Below are 14,779 nucleotides of genomic sequence, written 5' to 3' on the forward strand. Positions count from 1 at the left end.
TGAGTTTATATTTTACCTTCTTGATCATTTCAGACTGTTAAACCTCCTGTTAAGCTACTTTGTAACATAACCAATTTCTTAAAGCACTAAAATAATAGCTCATATATTGTGTTCATATAAGAGCTTTTTACTTCAAGGAAACCAGTATAATTTAGGCACTTCACCATTTTTATTACTAGAACTGGTCTTCACTTAAATGCCACTTGCAGCTACTAAAACTATACTTTGGTTAAATATTATTCTCAGATAACAGTAAAACCTTATGCAGTTCTGTTTAGTTCTTTTGTGTGTGCTCTGTCGCCTCTTCTATTTAACTGCAGTGATCTATTTTTTCAATAGCAGCTCTCTAGCAGAAACATGAGGCAGAGTAATTACCAAAGTCTGTTTACAAATGCATCTGGTTTATTTTAGGTTTTTTTGTAAAAAAAAGTTGAAACAAAGAGAAGAAAGGGGAAAGCAGCAATGAAATTGCAAATTATGGAGTGCTTAGCTGTTTGTAATCTCCTGGAGTGTATGCTTTCCTTTGAATTCAGATATTCAAAAGAATTTGGGTTTCTGTGCATTGTTAAGTGAGGCTGTAGCCATGCAGGGAACTCTGCTACTCTAATACAACTGTGGTTGGCTTTCATAGTGCCAGGATGAGTGGTTGGATTGTTGCTAATGTTTCTTGGATAATACACTTTTTTTTTTTTTTTTTTTTTTTCCCCCTAATACGAGGCTTGAAAAGCAGCAGAAGGACTCTCACAGGCTTCAGTAAATCTTGAGACAAGCTTATTAAGTGCACACTGTCAGTCTTTAGAAGTTACGTTATAAAGACTTCCACAACCAATGAGGCCATTTGATAATGTGGCCCATATTTTTAGATGCTGATGTTTTCATTGACCTGCCCCATGTGGAATTCTGTCAAAACTGGCTTAACTTCAATACATAGGAAGAGCAGAGGTGGAATACTGCTGGTTTTAGCTCCATGTATGTTTCTGAAAAGTTAGACATTGCCTTTGTTATTGGTTTTGGGGTTTTTTTTAAGAGATTATTATGAGAATTTCAATATATAAATAGCATCTGGTACAAATTCTGTGGTACAATACAATTGTACTTTTCAAGAGAAGCAATTTTGTGTGATGAGGGTCTGTGAATTTGCAGCGGTCAGCCAATCCTAGCACACATTTGTTTTTCTCTGTTCATATCCTGGACACCTCTGGCCTAAAGCCCGTGTGGTTTTTATATCCCAGGTTCTTGGGGTCATTCTAGCCTTCCAGAGTTGATTTTACACTTTGATAAGCTGGGTATCCTGCCTAGTGCTCAAACAACTGACTTGTGATTAAAAGGACAGAATTTAGCTGAGTGCAGACAAAAGACTGAAAGTGTTTGCAGTTCCTAGCTGGTGTTAATCATAATCCTGAGCTGGACACCAATTAAGTCCTTGAGCCTTTGTTTAAAAATAAAAACCAAACAACAAAATATCCACACTGAAACTACACGGCCATAGTTTTCAGGTAAGAAATAAACCTCTGTTGCTGGCGTCAGCCCTGTGTCAGTATGAGCATAGTGTTGTGATGAACTGAGTGAAAAATCAAACCACCTTCATAAATCTTACTGAAATATGCAATGTACTAATTGCGAAGAAATGCACATCTAATTCTCACAAGTCCTAAACACTGTGTGTAAGGTTGCTGGAAAGAAAAGAAAGCAGATTATGTGCTCTTACTTTCAGATGTTTTGTGCGAGTCAAATGGTGATTTTCATGTGCAAAGCATTCAGAAACAATCTGATTTTTTAAAAAAAAACTGTGCTAGGAGGCTGAAGAGTAAATATCCTTTTTCCACAGAGGACATAGTGAATCATTCCGAGATTTAACAGCCTGTACCAGAAACCAAAGTGTTGCCTTCTGCCGCGATATGGGTGTGTTTGTGGGCAATTACGTAATGATCTGGAGGATAAGAAACTTGCTCACAAAGTGAAGATACATGCCTTTTCACAAAGCCTTCCTTTCCCACATCATCCTACCCCTCAGGTTTTATAAATACACACACAAATATAGATATATGTGTAGGCCGCCTTTCTTCTTTGCTTGCAGCTTGGCCTGTGTCCAGCAAAAAAGACACTCGTATGAGGCCTGTACAACAAGTACAATAATCCTGCAGTAATCCTGATGAAGGCACTGTGTGGGGTTTGGGTAATTACTCTTGTATGTATGAGCCATCTTGGGAGCACAATTACTGGCAGGGAAGGATTCAGCTAGGGACAGGAGGGAACACTGGAGCTCCAAGTCAAATGATCGAGTGTCTCAGATTGCAAACAAACGTTTTCTCATTTGTCCTCATACTGTGTAAATTTAAGGTTTGCTGTGTATTCATTTTTAAACTGGAGATGTCAGTATTTAAGCTGTAATTAATTTCGTTTTATCATGGAGATGCCAAGAAAAAGTCAACATTTGTTTATGAAATATTTGTCCTAGGACAGATTTTTTGCATACTCTTTACTGGGTATGATTCATTTTCCCACTGTGGTATCTGTGGGTAAATGTTGACGTGTATTTTCAGTTGAAAAACACAGCTGGACACAATCTCCACTGTCTCTTGCATTCCCAGCTATGTCACGTTTTAACTGTGATAGTTCCCTGCCTTTGGACCAGGTTTTTCCTGGCACCGCAGCACTGCAGCAGTAGGAAATACTACTCAGACTGAGTGCCGTGGCCTATCAAAAAAAAAGCCAAAGTGAACCCAACGCTTCAAAATGCCACTGATTCCTTTTCTCATTATGCTTTCTTAATTTCTGGCCTCAACAGGCTAAAAACTCCAATTAATTGTTCAGAACAAACCTGCAAAAGGAAGAGCTGCTGCAACATGGGAGATCACGCACTAGGCAGCCAATAAATCTGACTGGGTGGCTCTTCACAGGCACAGCTGCCAGTCCGTGCGTTTTATGTTCCTTCTTGTGTAATAGAAGATGCTGTTCTGTGTCAGATGATGTCATGTTTTCTAATTAAGTACTGCAGGGTGCTAATATTTTCTCCCCTGTTGCTACAACACCAGGCAGTCTACGTAGAATGTTGCAATGGTCTCAAAGAAAGCAGAAAGGGTATGTTAGACTGTTGTGTCAGGTTTTGACAGCTCGGCAAGGCTGACAGCATAAAACCATAGGGGTTGCTTTGTGTATGATCCTGCCTATAGGTCTCAGAATCAGACCTGACGCTGGGTGCCACCCTGGGGTAACAGCAGTGAAGCAGGCAGAGGCGCTGTGTTAGAGCACTATTTCCCCCATCTTCCATGATCAAGAGGCATACTTTTTCTACATATAATAAGATAGTGCCCTGGAAAAGAAAACAAAACCACAGGAGAGGTACCTGCATGTCCAACTGTAATACCACCTGGGTAAAATGCTCTTCATCTGAAAAAAAATTTCAATTTGCTTTGTAAAATCGTAACAAATCAGGACATACTTTAGAAAAGGAAATCTGACCTTCTCTGAATCAAAACTTGCAGGGAAGCGCTGAGGTGGGTTTCTGAATTCGCATTAGTCCTGCAAAAGGGATGAGGCTTTTGTTGATATAGCCAGGACCGCAGCTGCTCTGGGCCGGTGCTGGGTCCACGCTCAGTCTGCCCGTGGATGCCGTCTGCTGAAGCACTGCAACACGGTCAGAAACATTTTTGCAAGACATTTGCTCAATTTGTCTGGGCTTCTCTTTTGTTGCTAGTTAATTTTTAGCGGGAAGAGTAAGTTTTCTTGGGTGGCAACTCAAAACTAGTTAGGGGGAAAGTATCACGTGCTTTAGCGTTGGGAAGAAGCGATAGTGGGGCCTTGCTTGGCCGTGACCCCAGCAAGAATGACATGGACAGTGTCAAGGGCAGGGTAGGACAGGAGCTGCCTGAAGAAGAAATGTGTCTGTTTGGTTTGTTTTTTGTTGTTTGTTTGTTTGTTTTAAATTGAAATCTGTAGAAGAAGGTACTGTGAACTGGATAGTTTTACCCTCTCGTGTTTTAATGTTTATTTTCTGTTTATACATGCTCAGAAGATAAAGCTTTCCTGCAAAGAGAGCTAATGATGATCTGCGTGTTTGCTGCTGAGTTACTTTTGTGAGGCCATGACATGGACACAGGCACCTTGCACAGGGCTCCTGTCGGGTGGGGGCTGTCTCTCTGGGCCCTTCTGGCTGGGTGGCATTGTCTTGGGCCATCACCTCTCCCGAGAGCGGGGACTGCAGTCCTGTTAGCCGTGTTACGGGATCTAAGAGTGCGCAACTAATACCCAAGCAAAACTCTCATTGAAGGTAGCCAGTAAATTCCGAATTAAACAATCAGACAGGCCGTAGGGATAATTCGCTTCCACAGATAGATTATGGCTGGAGATAATTCATGAGACTGCAGATGTTTTGCAGGAATGAGGAGGAAGAGAAGCTAAAATTAATCAAAGAGAACCTGCTTGTTGTAGCTCTGACTGCAAATGCTTGATTGCCCTTCCTCCATCATGCTCCAAATGACCTAACCTTGATAAACCCTCACTCAGAAAAGGAGGAAGGGGGGCAGGAGATCATGCCGACCTACCAAGTGTGCAGCTTCAAAATGTTGACCCCTGTGGGGTTGGTGACACGCACAGATGGCACACTAAGTCTCTTCCCTTTCTGAAAGAGGGCAGTGCCTCTGGAAGTATGGATTCATGAGCAGGTTGTGAGTAAGGCTCTTGGGAGGTGACCTGATGCTGGTGAGTGTTTCTGTCCCAGCACTGTGTAGACACCCAGAAGAGACGTCCAGAAGTCTGATCTGCAATCACAGGGCAGAGAGTCTGCTGCCAGCCAGGGAAGGGGCAATGAGCTTGCTGTGGCTGCAGGACTGTGCACCTCCAGGGTCTTGTCAACCTCCCCTGCTGTCACCATCCTGGCAAAAGGGCACAGAGAAGCAGCTCGCCATCAGTCTGGAGGCAAGGGGCTTACCCTGGGTGCTGGGGGCTTGCTTTAGGTTGGAGGTAGCAGGATCTTGCAGGTATTTGTTAGGGAAGAAGCACGGGGGGTCATCTTGCTAGTTGGTGGCTTTCTCCTGAGTAGCAGGCAGTTAGCTCTCTGCTGTGCCTGCAGTACTCCTGTTTAAAAGATGAAGAATTACTGACCGAACAGGCACCTTTGACTGTGCACCCATTTGTGTACTGTCTGTGGAGTAGCAAGCGTGGTGTACAGACAGCAAAATCTAAAGTCAGCAGCTGTTGGAAAAACTTGCTTTCCTGAGGTACTCAATTTTCCTCCTAAGGAAGACTGTGGAAATAACTGCTGCTTTGCTTTGGTCACTGGAGGAAAAGAAAGGTCAATTTTGTTATATAGGAAAATACTTATTTTTGAAAGCATTTGCTTCCTTCAACATGTAATAATTTGTCAAATAACAGAATTAGATATATTAACTGTCATTGCTTATATTATAAGGCTGAAAAGAGAGGCTCTCTGGACAGAAGTGCTGGTTTAACGATTGGATCTCTACCTCTCTGAAAGTCTCAACCTCAGTTTTCACTTGAACCTTATTTCCTGGAGGAATGGTCCCCAAACTGTGCTGCATATGTCTCAAGGGACACTGTCCATCCTTTTGGTTCATTGGCTTTGTTTTTACTAAAGTACTGAATTCTCATCTTACCCCTGCCTGCCCCCACCACCCTGAAGAAAATCAGGAGCCTTTCCCTTCTTGATGAATTCTAACTCTGCTTTGGACTTCAGACATCAGTTGAACTTTTCTGGTAAGGAATATGTAACACACCCGCATTATTTAACAGCTTCAATTCAAGATAAATGAGTTAAACTTTTCCCCAAGCAGGGCATGGTATTCCCATAACTACATTTACAGGAAGCTCTTACAAGAAAAGTATCCTAGAATCAACCAAAAAACTTGATACAAAGCAGATCCTATTTTAAAAGGTAATTATTTGTTTTAATTGTTTAAGACTTACAAGCCAAAGATACTATGTTTCCACATCTTTCTAAACATTTCATATTTCATTGATAGTTTCTCATAGACAAATTTTTGTGTAATTTCCACTTTCATAGTGGCTGATTTTATTGCCCCCTGTGAACCTGGAGACTTGTGGCAACTGCAACATTGCTGCAAGATGATGTTATTTTAGGGCATTACCATGGTGCATTAATCCAGTCTGTTAATGGAATTAGTTGTTAGAAAGAGCTCGTCAGCACTTCAAGAGTGGCTTCTGCCATGGAGCCCTCATTTCTTTGCTAGGAGTTTCCAGTTCCTGCTGACCAGCAGTATCGCTCCCAATGCAGGGTAATCCATTTTAAACATCTGTTTCTGCGCCTTATGTTAGTTTTGACCACAGCCTTCTGGTGAATATACAGAAGAAGTTATATTAAAACAAGTGTTACTGAAGGTGTTTCTGAGTTGGAGACAGGATTGAAAACACTTGCAAAAAAAGAAAAATCAACATCATATTTTTTTTCAGACTGGCTCCTATCTGGAGTATGCCAGAAGCCCCTAAGTCTGATACTTCTGTTCTACCATCTTCAAACTACTGCACAACCTTTAATTATGAGGATGTGGATAAACGGCATGGACTGATGTTTAACAGTCATTGCTTCTTTCCCTCATCTGTTTCTGTAACAATTCCCTTTCCCTTCTGTGCATCTCAATAATGCAAATATGAACTTTACATTACATTTATCAGAATTATTTTACTTGCTCACCAAACTTGAAAATATCTATAAATCATTAGCATTACTAACCACCATAGCTAGGTCAGGTTGGAATGTCTCCTGCTCCTAAATAACAAACAAATGCTGGAGAACTCCTTGCCCATGGAAAAACAAAAAGCAGCTTTCTTCTGACTGATACGCAAGTGAGTGAATTCTATCAGTGCATGGCTTGGTGCAAAACAATTTACTAGCAATCAGGAAATAGGGACCTGAGCAGGAAATTAGGTGATGAAAGGAACGGTCCCAATCCACCAGCACATAGCTCAATCAGGGAACAGCTTTAAGCACTGCTGTGGCTTTTTCATTGATGCCTCTTTCCACCTTACAGGGGCAGGTGGAACAGATAATTGGGAGGCTTCAAGGCAAAGGAGACGGTGCTTTCTGGGTGTTAGGCCTTGCTTGGGCTCTTGTGGTTGTCCGGGCACTTGCATAAGCAGCAGTACCTGAGATGCACCTGCCTTGCCCTGCAGCAGAGGGAGTGTGAGTTTGTGGGTGCAGGGGACATGGGAGAGGGCATCTGATGTGCAAGATAACAGAGGTTCTGGTCCCTGCCAAGGGCTTTCTTCCCATCAGCGCCAAAAGGAACAGTACAAAGCAATGTTGCTGCTTTTTCACTTTTAACAAGAAAAAGAGGGGCAAATGTTGACTACTAACTGATTCTGTAAGTATGGCCAAAGGAATTGTTTTATGAGTCTGAGAGCTGCCTGGCATCTGTTGTCTGTTCTGTTGTCCTTTGTGCTCCTTAGGGCAAATAATGATTTTTTGATGTATGTGAATGATGCACTAATTTTAATTAACAAGTCCTGTATATGATTTATTTTGTTAATGTGTTGTTTGTAATACATAGCTAAATGCATGCAGTCAGAACACATGATATAAATCCTTGCCTTTTGTAGCTTTCTCAGCAGGGCAGCTGTTCTGTCCTGATGGCTGAACAATCTCACAAAATAACCCTCAACCTCTTTCAGCTGATTATTTGAAGGTAGAGAGACCTTGGGTAACCTAGTGTTTTTAAATCCAGGTAGGAAGACTGAAAAAAAAGTAGTCGAGTCTTGTCCTTGGTGCAACCCTCCGGAATTTGGCTAGCTTTAACCACCGTTGCATAAGATTTTGTTGTTAATGAAATACATATTGATAAGTGATTGTTGCATGTTTTCCTTGCAGGGCACCCAAGGGCTGGTCTTGAGATCATGTAAATGACTGATCAGTTTGTGGATGTGTTTATGCTCTTTGCTCTATTAAGGGAACAATGCCAGAATTATGCAGCTGAATTCTGAAATATATTTGTTGACTTTAAACTGTGAGAGTGATGAAAAGCTCCTGTAAGGGTTAATTAACAGAGCCTAACGCCTTGCTGAGTGCAAACTCAGCAGCAGGTTCTGCATTTAGAAGGTATATTTCCTCTCTGATGTTATGAAAGACACAAAAGTTAAGAAAGAAGGTAAATGTCTAGGATTTTCCTTAGCACACGAATGGTTTGGTTCCTCAGGCCTTCGGATTTTCCTCAGAGATATGAAGCATACCTCTCCTCAAAGTGTCACAAGAAATACTCTGTTCTAATCTTGGAAACTACCCCTTTCTCTTCCCCAGAGAGATCGTTACCCTGATTGGATGTATCTTTGGGATTGAATGTGGTTATTAAATTTGCTTATACTGTTCTTGATTTCTAGACAGGTTTTTTTCTGCCAAAAGATTCTTGTGGGCCTATTGTACTGAAAACTTCTCATGGGATATGCAGAAACTGGCGATGCCAGCTAGAGAGAATTCAGTCATGTATCAGCAGTAAAGAGTGAATAGATTATCTCCAAATTTAGCTATAAACCTCATAATCCAATATTTGCTAGTGTCCCCAGCAGAGCTTATGTGGGTGAGTATTTGCTGGAGCAAACACAAAGATATCATCAAAATAACTGGGTAGCAAGTAGCTGGGCTGTTCAACACAATTCAAAAACATTGCTGTCCCTGCTTCTTCACATACCAGGTGTGAACATGCGTCCCCTCAAGGGAGGCTTGAGGACAGTCATGCCCATCACTGCAGTGCAGTTGTCTGCTCACTATTTAGGCCGTTTGTTCAATGTTAAGACATCGAAGCTTTCTTTGCAAGCAGTCGGGATGAGGGAACAGGTAATAGCCCTTGCCTACCTACCCTGCTTTCCCATTTGACAATTTAAAGTGGCATCCCAAAACATTTTGGCATTTTGAATTTGGTGCTTTGAGTTGATGGATGAGATGGATAATTAACAGTTTTCTAAGGCTGAAGGTCCTTTGGAATAGGGTCCACATCTTGTGAAGAGCTACACATGGTGAAGTCCTTGTCTGAAGTGGAATACTGGAAAATAAAGAGCAACTGGCAGCTTGCTCTTCAGGAAAAATGAAGTTTCTAATTTATGGTGTTGTAACGCATGATGTGACCTTGTTTCTCTCAGATTTTTTTAGAATTGTGTAGATCTCTTAGTAACAGGTTTGCCTTTTCTCCTTTTTTTCCTTTTCTGCTTGTTACTGTTTGTTAGATTTTCATGTGTCAACAGTGAACAGCTTCTTATCATTCATCTTAAACCAGATATTTTGTGATGTTTCTGCAGTTAAATATTTGGGGTGGGTTTTTTCCCCTCATATCTGGTTTGTTTCACATGTGGTGTTGTTTGCCACTTTTATTCATACGTTGCTCAGAAGTTTAAACTAAAAAAAAAACAAAAAACAAAAAACAAAAAACCCCCACCAAAAATGAAATGCCAAAATTTGACTTATTCAGAGTGCAGGAAAGGACGAAGGTGTGATGTAACACTTCCAGACTAGAGCATGCACAATCTACAAGTGAACTGTAAATTTACATGGGCTTGGTCTGAAGTTGTTTGGCATTTTTAGGTGGGAAAATTTCCACTGATCTCTGGATCAGTTCTGTAACAAGTAATATTAGTCCTACAGACAGTGGCAAGGAATGTTAAGGATTCATCAGGGTTACAAACGTAGCAGGCTAGGTGACAACAGGAAGATATTCCAGGGCTAGTCCTGTTAGCCAGGAGTCATAGAAGGCTTTATAATTGTTTTCTTTGGTCACTACTGTACACAAAGACCTGTTGGTTACCCCAGGAAAAGAGGTTATATTAAAATTCTTAGCTAAAGTTATTGGGAGTATCTGTTACGGAAACTGCACTAAGAATTGAATCATTGTGGGAGGCAGATGGGCTGAGTTGAACAACACCAGAAGCAAATTTTGGTTTTTAATGAACAATTTTGGCATGTTCTATGGCATGTGTGCAGTCCTGAGAAGCCCACATTTTTCACAGCTTGTGTATGAAAGTCTTCCTTCTTGTAACTCTTCCCATTTCTTATCTTCAGTTGATTCATGGTTTTGAAATGAAGTCTTTAAGCATGTGACGGGTATGTCTGCAATGGTCAAATATACGGTCATCAAACCTGCCTTCAATGCCTGTTTGCCAGGTCTTAAAAAGGTAGAAGTAGGTAAGGGAACCCAATGCTGTGCTTGGATTGAGACCCACAAGTGAGGCAACCTGTGTTAGTCTAGGTCTTCATCACTAACTCAAAACAACTGGCTAGGTTGGGAGTGGCTTTGAAAGTGTCACAAAGTATGCAGAAATACTGACAATTATCATGTAGACTACAAATCTTATTTTCATCAAGGATCCTGAAGTGTACTGGAAGTATTACCAAGTTTTCTAAGGCTTGTGATCGTTCTTTTGAAAGCAAGCCCCACAATTAGCAAGGCAAAGCTAGATATGCACTGGTTAAGGCTTCATGTTGCGAAATGACGTGGTTTTCTAGAGGTAGAAAGGCTTTAGTATTTCAGTCTGGAAGGAACAGCTGCATGTGTGTGGAGCTCTCTCTCCCCGCTACAGTTTTGTAAAAGCACTCCTGATCCCAAAAGAGGTTTTTAAAAGCATCACTGAGAGCCTCTATCCTGGGATAGGAGATGGGTAGGGAGCCCTGGTTTGGATGTCAGCTGTGCGTGCAGTGGGAAGAGCTATTTGGAGTTTTTCTTTTCTAAAGGAGGTTCCCTCCTTCTTGTGGTGGCTTTGCTTTTTGTGAGGAATCAGCAGAGCCGAGTGTCTTCTGGTGGATAAAAGGACTTACACTGCAAGAGGGTTAACCAGGATGGGCATAAGCAGCGTCAACAAGATGTGGTGCTAGCCCTGGATCTACAGCAGTATCCCATTCACATACAGAGTTTATCGTTTATAACCCCGTCATGTTTCAACATTGCTGTAAGTAATTACTACAATATGAGTTTGGAGAGACTTCTTGTATCCTGAGTTTAATAAGCACACCAACTGTCACCCTGGGAAGGTAACTGGGGATACAGTTACAGTGACCAGATGTAGCAACGTTTATAGCATAGTAAGGGATATATGCTTCTAAAGCACTGTGTACTTTGACAAGTGGCATGAGTGAACCATTGTGGTTTACCTTGGTCTGGGATTTTTTAGGATCGTGTGATGGTCCTTGGATTTCCAAAACATAAGGCAACAACCCCAGAGCAGTGCTAAACTGGAAAGGAGCTGTAGGAAACCGAGGTGTTGTATCATGCTGCCATGGGGTACTGCCTGGGTGAGGAAGACTGCTTTCCTGAAGTTTTGCCAACACCAGATTCACGTACAGTGCACACCCTTGTGCTAGGGCTGGAGGGCGGACACAGCTAGCTACCTTCCAACCTGAGTGACTGCATAGGGAAATTCCTGTTTTCCTGTGTAGTTTCAGCCTAAAGAATTGATGAGGATTAAGGACATTCCTATTTTACCTTAACCAACACTTTCTTAAGCAACAGTAGATCAGCTGGCTCATATAAGCTCCTTAGGAGATACTTTGATCTGCTTATTTTGGTGCAGAATAGGGATGGCTGTATATTTTTGCTTGTTTACCTCAGAAATTAATCTATACATTCTGTGTCAAAGATACTGTCACTTACTTCAGGCTAAGTAAATGTCAGGTTTGCCAGCAACTTGTTTGAAATACTTCGCCAGCTCATACATCACTAATCAGAGGGAAATAATCTGATTAAAGTTAAACTGAGTGATTCCATAACAGATGCTGAGAAATCAACTCCACTCACGCGTGAAGGCTTGTGACCAAAAGCCCGAGGTAAGTGGGGCATCTACTGGCAAGATGCTGCAATGAATTAATCTACTCTAAAAGTCTGATCTAAAGCCTTCTCCTGTACAGGCCACTCTCTGTTCATTTTGCTTTACCAAATAAGCAAGTGCCAGGCCTGTTTCCTGAGCTCTTTGTCCAAAGTTGCAATTTCTCCTTGAATAAATCCTTACTTTCTGGCACTCCTTTAGAGATGTCTTCCACATACAGAAGAAAGGAAATGAGCTGAAGAAACCTGTCAAAGGATTTGATGCAAGTCTTTCACAATCTCCAACCTCCCCCCACCCCAAACTGTCCCAGCAGGTTCTCTGATAGATTCTAAAGCTGTCTTCCTTGTATCAGGAGCTACTTTGATGCTCTGATCCGCTGCCCAAGGGTGTGAAAATGAATACAGTGTGTAAGAGCATGCAACAATCCTCTCTGGACATAAAATCCAGAGCAACCAAAACCAGGTTGTTATTCGCACAACCTGATTGCCTTCCTCCATTCTTCAGAAAATATATGCAACAGCATGATATTCTCTACAGTGTTAAATAAAATCTAATGACTTCTGCAGAATGCATTAAAAAATGTCCCATTTTTGTATTATTTGTTGTGCAACACTACTGTTTTGGGCTGGTTGGAGGGTGTCATCTTCAGGCTAATGTGTTTCTAGCTATAACATTCTGTGTTGCACCTCTGCACATCAGGCAGGGATTTGGAAGGTGCCCAAGGGGGCTTTCCCAATCATGTCATTATTTTAATTGTTGAGATTAACATTTTAGAATCAAACAATTAGCATGGGAAAAGCTTGCTGATATCTGTACTTGAAGCATGGATGTGCACTTGTGAAAAGGAAAAGCAAACAATTAAGAAGCAAAGTAATGCTAAATTGGGAGACTATCTGATAAAACTGTTAAAATAGGTTGCTTCTGCTGCCCTTATACACGCACCATCTTTAACTATCCAGTAAAGCTGAATATTTTCTTAAAATTTTTCAAAATTCTGTTGCCTTAACAGAACAGTTGTCATACATCAAAATACAAAAGCACCCTTATTTCTGCTCTACTGCACAGTGCACTTGCTATATTTAGCTGTGCTGGGGAATCAGTTGCTTTATATAATCTCATCACAAGCCATTGCTGCAAAAACCCCCTCACATCAGTTTGTTGCTTGACCTTGGGCAAAACACCAGTTTGAGCATTTTTTTCAGAGCTCCTTCTGCCACTTGCGTTAGAAGAATCCATAATCATGCAGTGATTTCAGTTGTCCTTGTCTGAAGTCAGTGGAGAAAGCAAAGTCGTTTTAGTCTTGTTAACCTAAGCAAAGATACAAATACATTCTCTTCCTAAGAAGTGGCTTTTTTTTGCTGAGTGTTTTTTGGGGTTTTTTTTGTACGTTCTCTGCTTCAGTTGAACTTTTGGCACAGCAGAAACAATACCAGTTCTATTTTGTTCAGTTATTGCAATATTAATTTTGTTTTATTTAGCCCTTATTGGTAGAAGCAAACACACAAGAAATCATTGTGATTGATAGCTCCAAAACACTTTGATCTCTGAAATACAAGGCCTGTTAGATCGCTATGTCTAATCTTTCCCCTGCTGCTCTTTTTATCCAGAAGCCAGATAATACCTGGTTCCCGCTTCCAAAAAAACCCATAATTTCTTCTGGCTCAAGAATTCCACAGCTATAGAGTGTTTGAGGTTGGGAGAAATCTTCAGAGAAATATTGCAGTATGTTTGTTCTGTTCTTTCCATTTTTCCCCCGCGCTGGTCGATGCGCACCTCTGACGGGGGGTTAGGTAGACCTGTTGGTACAGCTGCTGTTCCAAACGTGTGCCCTTGGTAACAGCGGGGGGGCGAGGCGGGGGAAGTCCATGTAATGACCAGTAAAAAAGAATGGAGCAAAAATAGCTTTAAATTAACCTTAAGGTCTCAAGCCTGCAGTTATTGACGAGTAAAACGGAGACATCACTTTCTAGGAAGCAAAACCATGTCCCGTATTTCTTGACTTACTTATCCTAGGGCTTGCATTGAAGGGAAGCTGTTGCCACTGATGGCCAAATAGTAGCATTTTCATTACTTGATGTCTAACATTAAGGGCTTGGCCGCTTAGTAAGTACACTTACTACTTTCTTCATAGAAACTAATCTATTATTAGCCACTGAACTTGAGTATGGAAGAACAGTGTGAGCTCTAGAGCATGGCTATGGCTGATGGCTCACCTGGAGTTCTAGGCACAGCACTGACATTCCCTAAGCGTGCAGCGGCACGCTCCCGGGCAGTCTGAGGGCTGCAGAGCCCAGGCACCCACTGGAGAGCAGTGGTTAAGAAGGTATAACGTTGTAGCCTTTGTGAGCTTTCTAATGTAAAAATATTTTGATTAGCAAAGTCTATACGGTGCTAGTCTGAGCTCTAGACAGCTATAAGTTTTAAGATGAAGTTACCTATTACTAGTAGGAAGTACTGAATAGAAGTCATCAGGATTATCCTTTACCACATAGTCTTAAAAGATGTGCCCAAGGCTAATTTTACAAGACTGTTTTCTACCTCTCCTAATGTGTTTCCGTCGAGACTGTGTGGCACCTCCAAGTGCATCAAAAGCTCTGATTGAGAGACTGTGGCAGGAGACTTGGGCAGCCATGGATTTGTTCAGAAATGTATTCAGGGGCCCATTCTGGAGAAAGAAGTGTATTAAAGATACACATCTAATTTCATTGTATAAAGTGAAATTATCCTATCCTATTAACTCACACTTTAAAGTGATTTTGTTGTTTACTAAGATGTAGTAAAAAGTATGCAAGGCCCCCCTCGAGTGCACTCTTCCTGTTCTATGAGCTTTAGTGTGTGTGAGTGTTTATTTATACTACACCATTACACATCTTTGAAAGTTGTGGTTTTTTAATCACTGAAGTCTTCTTTAAAAACATAAAACTCATAAGTTTACCACTACTGTTCCATAGGCCCATACAGACATAGGAAAGCACAGAAGCTTTTCTGAACATTAAAGCCACAA

This window comes from Falco naumanni, chromosome 1 (assembly GCF_017639655.2).
Source record: "Falco naumanni isolate bFalNau1 chromosome 1, bFalNau1.pat, whole genome shotgun sequence".
NCBI lineage: Eukaryota > Metazoa > Chordata > Aves > Falconiformes > Falconidae > Falco > Falco naumanni.